General features: G+C 36.3%; 1 protein-coding gene across 7 annotated transcripts in view; it reads left to right on the top strand.

Annotated features, from left to right (window-relative positions):
• tcf12 (transcription factor 12) overlaps positions 1-5,667 on the top strand; it is a 345,614-nt gene extending 339,947 nt beyond the window's left edge. For all 7 annotated transcript variants that reach the window (XM_059952545.1, XM_059952550.1, XM_059952543.1 and 4 more), the window contains one exon: positions 3,399-5,667. The gene's annotated coding sequence lies outside the window, so the exon portion shown is untranslated. The remainder of the gene's footprint in view (positions 1-3,398) is intronic.
• The last annotated feature ends 815 nt before the right edge of the window (positions 5,668-6,482 follow it).

Below are 6,482 nucleotides of genomic sequence, written 5' to 3' on the forward strand. Positions count from 1 at the left end.
TAGTAGTAGAGATACAGAAATATAAATGCTCGCTTAGCAAGTTGTGCAGTTACAATGCTGAACTTGGCAAATGTGACCATTACTTAGCTGTGAGAATGTCCATTCACTAAATAATTAAATTTCAACCTCTTATAAATGTAATAATGGTTATTTGTTAATGTATCTGCAATCCTCTGAAAGATTCGTTAAGTTTATTTCCGGAAATATTCAGATCTCTTTTAGATCCTATTCTAACAAGCTTTTGTAATTTTTAAAAATAAGATTCAGATTACCTGAAAACAACTTAGATACAGTGCTTTGTAAAAGTTTTTTCCACTGAGGCCAGGGGAGAAAAAAAACCAGAGGTTAAGGGTGAAGGGGGAAAAGTTTAAAGGGAACATTGGGGGGGGGGCTTCTTCACACAGAGAGTGGTGGGCGTGTGGAATGAGCTGCCAGATGAAGTGGTGAATGTGGGCTCACTTTTGACATTTAAGAAAAACTTGGACAGGTACATGGATGAGAGGGGTTTGGAGAGACATGGCCCAGGTGCGGGTCAGTGGGACTAGGCAGAAAAATGGTTTGGCACAGCCAAGAAGGGCCAAAAGGCCTGTTTCTGTGCTGTAATGTTCTATGGTTCTATTCAGCCCTCAACCCATTGTTTACATAAAGGAGTGTAACAACCAGGGATTTTGATCAATACAACTGAGAATTTTTATTAATGAATTGCATACTCCTTTTTTCCCCACAGTAGAGTCCAAAATAAAAACAGAGAAAATTGTAAAGCATAATAAACATAAATTCAAAAACTGAAATGTCAGCAGTTCAGAAATATTCACCCCCCCTTTGCTCAGTGCATAATTGAACCACCTATAAAGCCAGTAAACTTTTTGGATAAGTCTCTATAAGTCTGCTTTGCACAACATGGTGGAGCAAGATTTGCCCATTCCTGCTTGCAAAATTGCGCAAGCTGCGCCAGGTTAGTTAATCTTGAGGTCTTGCCAGAGATGTTTGATCAGGTTAACGTCAGGACTCTGACTGGGCACCTCAAGGACATCAATTTTTTTCATTTGAAGCCACTCCATGGTTGCTCTGGCAGTGTGCTTTGGGTCATTGTCCTGCTGAAAGATGAACTTGCTCCAGGATCTGTATTTAGCAGCATTCATCTTCCCATTAATCCTGACCAGAGTTCCAGTCCCTGCTGCTGAAAAACATCCCCATAGCATGATGCTACCTCCACCATACTTTACGGTAAGGATGGTGTTACCTGGCTGATGCACAGTATTAAATTTGTGCTACATGTACCTTTTAGTGTTAAGGGCAAAAAATACCACTTTAGTCTCATACAAACTCAAGATCTTCTTCCACATCTTTACAGTACCTTCTATGTGACGCTTTGCAAAGTCTTTTTGAGCAAGGATATGCTTTTTATTTAGTAAGGGCTTTCTTACCACTCCTCCATAAATACTCTTTTATAAAAGGCCTTAGAGATTGTGAAGCCATGAACTTCATCTCCAGATGAAAGTTCTGCAACTCACTCAGAGTGACTGTTAGTGTCACAGTTTCCTTTCTTACAAGTGCCATTCTTCTCTGATGACTAAGTTAAGAAGAGCAGATTGACTTAAGCAGTGGCTGCAGTTTCATATTTTTTTCCACTTTTCCACAATAGACTGCACTGAGCTCCAAGGTGTGTTCAGTGTCAATGCCTTTGAGGGTCTTGTACCCTTTCCAGATTTGTGCTTCTCTGTCCTCATTTCCCTGACTTGCCTTGAGGGCTCTTTTGTCTTTATTTTGGTTTGGTCTTTTGAAAATTACCATCATGTTGGACCTTTCAGAGAGAGGGGTTATTTATTCTTATGAATTCATTGAAAGCAGGTGATCCTCCAATTTTCTACATCAACAAATTGGGTGAGTTGGTAAGGTAATATACAGTATTGCACCTTAGGAAAGTTAGGCAGTAGTTACAAAGGGGTGAATAATTTTTTTCAGCCTCACAATTTTGACTTTTAATATGTAGTAAATTGATGATTTTTTCTTTTGATATGATACTCAATGTTTTGTAGATTAGCTCAAAAATTCTACTTCAGTATATTTTAAATTTAGAAAACGAGACAGTAAAATGTAAATCCACCAGAACAAGCAGGATCTCCCAGTGGCCACCCATTTTAATTCCACTTGCCTTTCCCATTCTGATATGTCCATCCATGGCTTCTTCTACTGTCATGATGAGGCCACACTTGGGTTGAAGAAACAACATCTTGTATTCCATTTGGGTAGCCTCCAACCTGAGTGCATGAACATTGATATCTCAAACTTCCAGTGCCCTCCTCCTCCTTGCCATTTCCCATCCCCTTTTCCCTCTCTCACCTCATCTCCTTGCTGGCGAATTGCCTTCCTCTGGAGCTCCTCCCCCTTTATTTTTTCCATGGCCTTCTGTCTCTTTCACCAATCAACTTCCCACTCTTTACTTCATCCCTCCCCTCTAGGTTTCATCTATCACCTGCTGTTTCTCCCTCTCCTCTCCTCCCCCCACCTTTTAAATCTACTCTCAGCATTTTTTCCCGTCCAGCTGAAGGGTTTTGGCCCAAAGTGTCAACTGTACTTTTTTCCCATAGATTCTGCCTGGCCTGCTGAGTTTTGTGTGTGTTGCTCAGATTTCCAGTATCTACAGATTTTCTCTTGTCAGTAAAATGTAAAAATAGTTGCGGGGGCTGAATACTTTTTTTAAGGCACTGTGTGTAACACCTTTGATGTTCTTTGAACATGTGGAAATTATGAAGCCACGTGCCATGTGAAAGCCAATGAAGTTTAGTTGTCAACATACGGCCATTGTTGAAGTGTAAATGATTTGCATTGAGCTGTTTTGGTGAATAATCTGTGGTAGTGCTACAGTTGTTCAAATCAGTTAAAGAAAGATGGAGGCGGGGGGGTGGAATTCCCCATGTTATGATGGGAAAATATCGTGGCTATAAAAGTATTCTTGCAGAAAATCGGGGTAAATTAAATGGAAATAACTGAAGAATATCGAACTTACAGTGGAATGTAGAGCATTGGCACTTTAGTTTATGAACTTTGTAATGATTTTGTGTGGAAATGTATATGCATTTAATTAGGCTATATGTGTTTACTTTTAATAATTCTGAAGGAACTAGTGAATGAAAATATATGTGCAACTCCAGTCAAAATTTTAGCTATATCAACAACTGGAAAAAGCATTGAACATCTTTGAACAGTTTTAATATGAAGGATAGTTACAAAGTTTTGTGCATTGCTTACTTTCAACAATTCTAAGATTTGTGAAAACCTCTTTAAAGTGTGTGATGTAAATTGAGCATACTCCAGTGGCTTAACTCAGTATTTGTTTATGTCATAAGCAATGTAATTTTCATGGGTCTAAGTCTTTCTCATTTTTTTTCTTGCAGGTCAAAAGTCTGGATCGGTTTTGTAAAATAACAAATTAGTTATCTTTCCATGCAAGGACCCAGCCAACCAACTTTCTTTCATAAAGCCACAGTTGGAAATCTTAACGCACTTGAAGCAGTAACCCAGAAAGAATCTCTTGATCAAAATGGCATCACATTCAGCCCACTGAAAACTTATTTGACCTGAATCTGAATCTACATATCAATCTGTTTCCACACAATCAGAGACTGTTGCAATTATCCCAATTTTTATGGAAGTTGCCTTGTGCCTAAACTTGTTGGTTGATGAAATACATTTAAAACAAAAATTATTTATTGCTACTGAACTATAAGGTCTACTTTGAAAGGGAAATGTTAAAATCTGATTTTTTTTTTTCATTTTCAGCTGGGCTGATGCTAGTATCTGTTAAAACTGTTCACATACAGAGAACAAAGCAGGAATGACCTCTAACCCCCAGCATTCCCAGAACCTATTAGTGTCTTAAAAAAAAGAGGGAAGTCTTCATTGTCTTCTCCATTCCTTTGGCCACACAAATAGCATTTCACATGTATCAGAAAATTCCTTGTTAGTGTGTTTTTTTTTGTTCTCTGGTTATTTGAACAGTTATGGTCACAATTTTTTTCCTAAATTATGTTCAATGCCTGTGTCATGATCAGTTTGCTATAATAGCAGAATGTGTTTTTATTAAAAAAAAGGGCAGGTCTGATCTTAGCATTGCTTAAGCTTAAATAAGATTAGCTTCCTTCATACTTTCAAATAACTACCCATTCTTATCTGTTTAATTTGTAATTATACAAACTTTTAAGCTTCTAGGCTTCATAGTAAAGCTTGTAACGTGAACTGTAAATTAGAAAAATTCTAATTTTAGAATTGCTTTGTTTTTCAAGCATTTAATACTACAATTAGTATATGTGAAAGTGTTTGTTGTAATTAAACACCAATGCAAAACAAAGGTTTCAGGCTCTAAAAGTATTGAGAGCTGATAAAATACTTGGTTCAGCAGGGCCAGTAGTATTGACAATGAACAAAGTAGTACTGTCAGCAATGAAGAATCTGGAGGGGAAAAGAGCAAGGTCACCAGCTTTCTGAGACCATACTTTGTTTTTGATATCTCCTTATCTGCATGGCTAGTCAGTGGACAGAGATCCAGAGACTGATGCAGCCAGAAATGCAACTGCCCTGACCTTTGAAACCATCATGACAAACTCATATGAGTTGTTTTAAACCACTTAAAATTTATTTGTTTCCTCTTGGTTGGTCTCCATTTTTTTTGTGTGGATTCAAGTTCCTTAGCTTCCATGTAAACTGTCTTCCATTCAAAAGGAATATAGAAGAGAAAATATCTGACAAGGTTACTCACTGTTATCTGAATGTTGGCAAATGGTTCAACAGAATGAACAAATGCATTCCTTGGTTCCAGACACTAAGGCAACCAAAGGGCAAAATTTGTATAGGTTGCTATGGTGGGCTAATAGGAATGCCAAACACTTGCTTTCAAAGGATTTGCCGAGAATGATTTTTTTCTGGCAAATTTTGTATGATTTTGCTATTTGAATTGATTCATGTTGACTAATTCAAAATCAGTTAACACCTACTTTTCTGTATTTGTGGCCTTGTTCAGTTCATTGTTTATGAGCTAACAGTTGCTTAAAACATGCTAAAGTGATCATGTGCCACGTTCTGGCCTTTTCTTCCAAGCCTGGTTCTAAGCTTTCTTTCCCGTTGGCTATAATAGATGCATTATGCCCAGAAGCTTTGCTTCATAAAGGAAAAAAAAGAAACATTTGGCTTATTTTTCACTGTAGCTAGTCTTTTATACAATAATCTTGTAAGAAAATTTCTTGAATTCTAAATATTACTCTTTCTAGATTTTTGAAATCAAAAGTTTTCAGTAAAAGAAAGTTTCTTACTTTATTTTACTATATTAGGTAGCAGAAGTGTAGGGTTATTTACCATAACCTGTCCATTAATATCAGAAAATGAAATAGCATCCTAAGAACATAGTAGGTTCTAGCTAAACTGTGTAGTACCTATGGAGTATTGTACAAGCTAAATGTCTGAGATAAGTTGCTTCACATCTTGTTCTCCAGTTTCCATTGTTGGTTGATGCAGATTTGTACCCGTGTCAAATTTAAGGTATTGTTGATGAACCTTTCTACACAACAGCAAGAAGTAAAAGATTTCTGTCAGCGAAAATAGAAACCACAATATGTATATATAACATTTATGTAGCAATAAATGTGCCATCTTTTTTAACAAGACAAATGAGTTTTAATATTTCTTTGTGAACTAATCTGTTAGAATTAACTTTTTTAAGTGAATGACATTAACAGTTGTAGGATTACTGGTGTGATCACTTTGCTTGGCTACTGGTTTATTTTTATGAAAGCATTGTTCTTGTTTTATGGACAAGACTGTGGGTTTGTTCTTTTCATTTGGGTCTTTAAGTGAAGAACCTTTTTTGCTATTTATATATTCTGAGAAAATAGATTTTTTGTGTGGTTAAATAGATCAGTTGTTGGCCATTTTGAATGTATTTTTGAGAAATTAACAACCCAACCACAAAAGCTGAATGTAATAATTGTTCCAAATGAAAGAAAGTAAAAGTAGAAAATACATTTGAGAGGTGATTTAACACTGAAAATCTGCAGATGTTACTCTGAAATAAAAAAAGAACAGCATGTTAGGAAGCGTAGAAAGTGAAGTTCTTAGTCACAACTCTTACTGAGAGGAAAAACAGTCTTACCTGAAGCGTTATTTGTTTTCTTTTACTAACTAATCCTTACAGATGCTGACTAACCTCTTGAATTTTTCCAGATCTCACTTTCTATTTAACATCCAATTTTAAATAAGAATGCTAGTCACAGTCATTCTACTGGGAAGATCATTATGGTTAATTATGCTATGTGTAGAAGGCATGAAAGTAAGTGGGAGACAAGTTGTCAAGAGAACACAAAAGGTCTATAAAGGATTTTTGGCAGTTTGTGAGAGAAAAGATTACAGTAGCGGTTCAAAGTGGGAAAACATATGGAATAAAAAATGCCTTTTAAGTAGTATAAGATTATTAAATGTTAGTATTCAGA

Source organism: Hypanus sabinus, chromosome 28 (genome assembly GCF_030144855.1).
Source record: "Hypanus sabinus isolate sHypSab1 chromosome 28, sHypSab1.hap1, whole genome shotgun sequence".
In the NCBI taxonomy this organism is placed as follows: domain Eukaryota; kingdom Metazoa; phylum Chordata; class Chondrichthyes; order Myliobatiformes; family Dasyatidae; genus Hypanus; species Hypanus sabinus.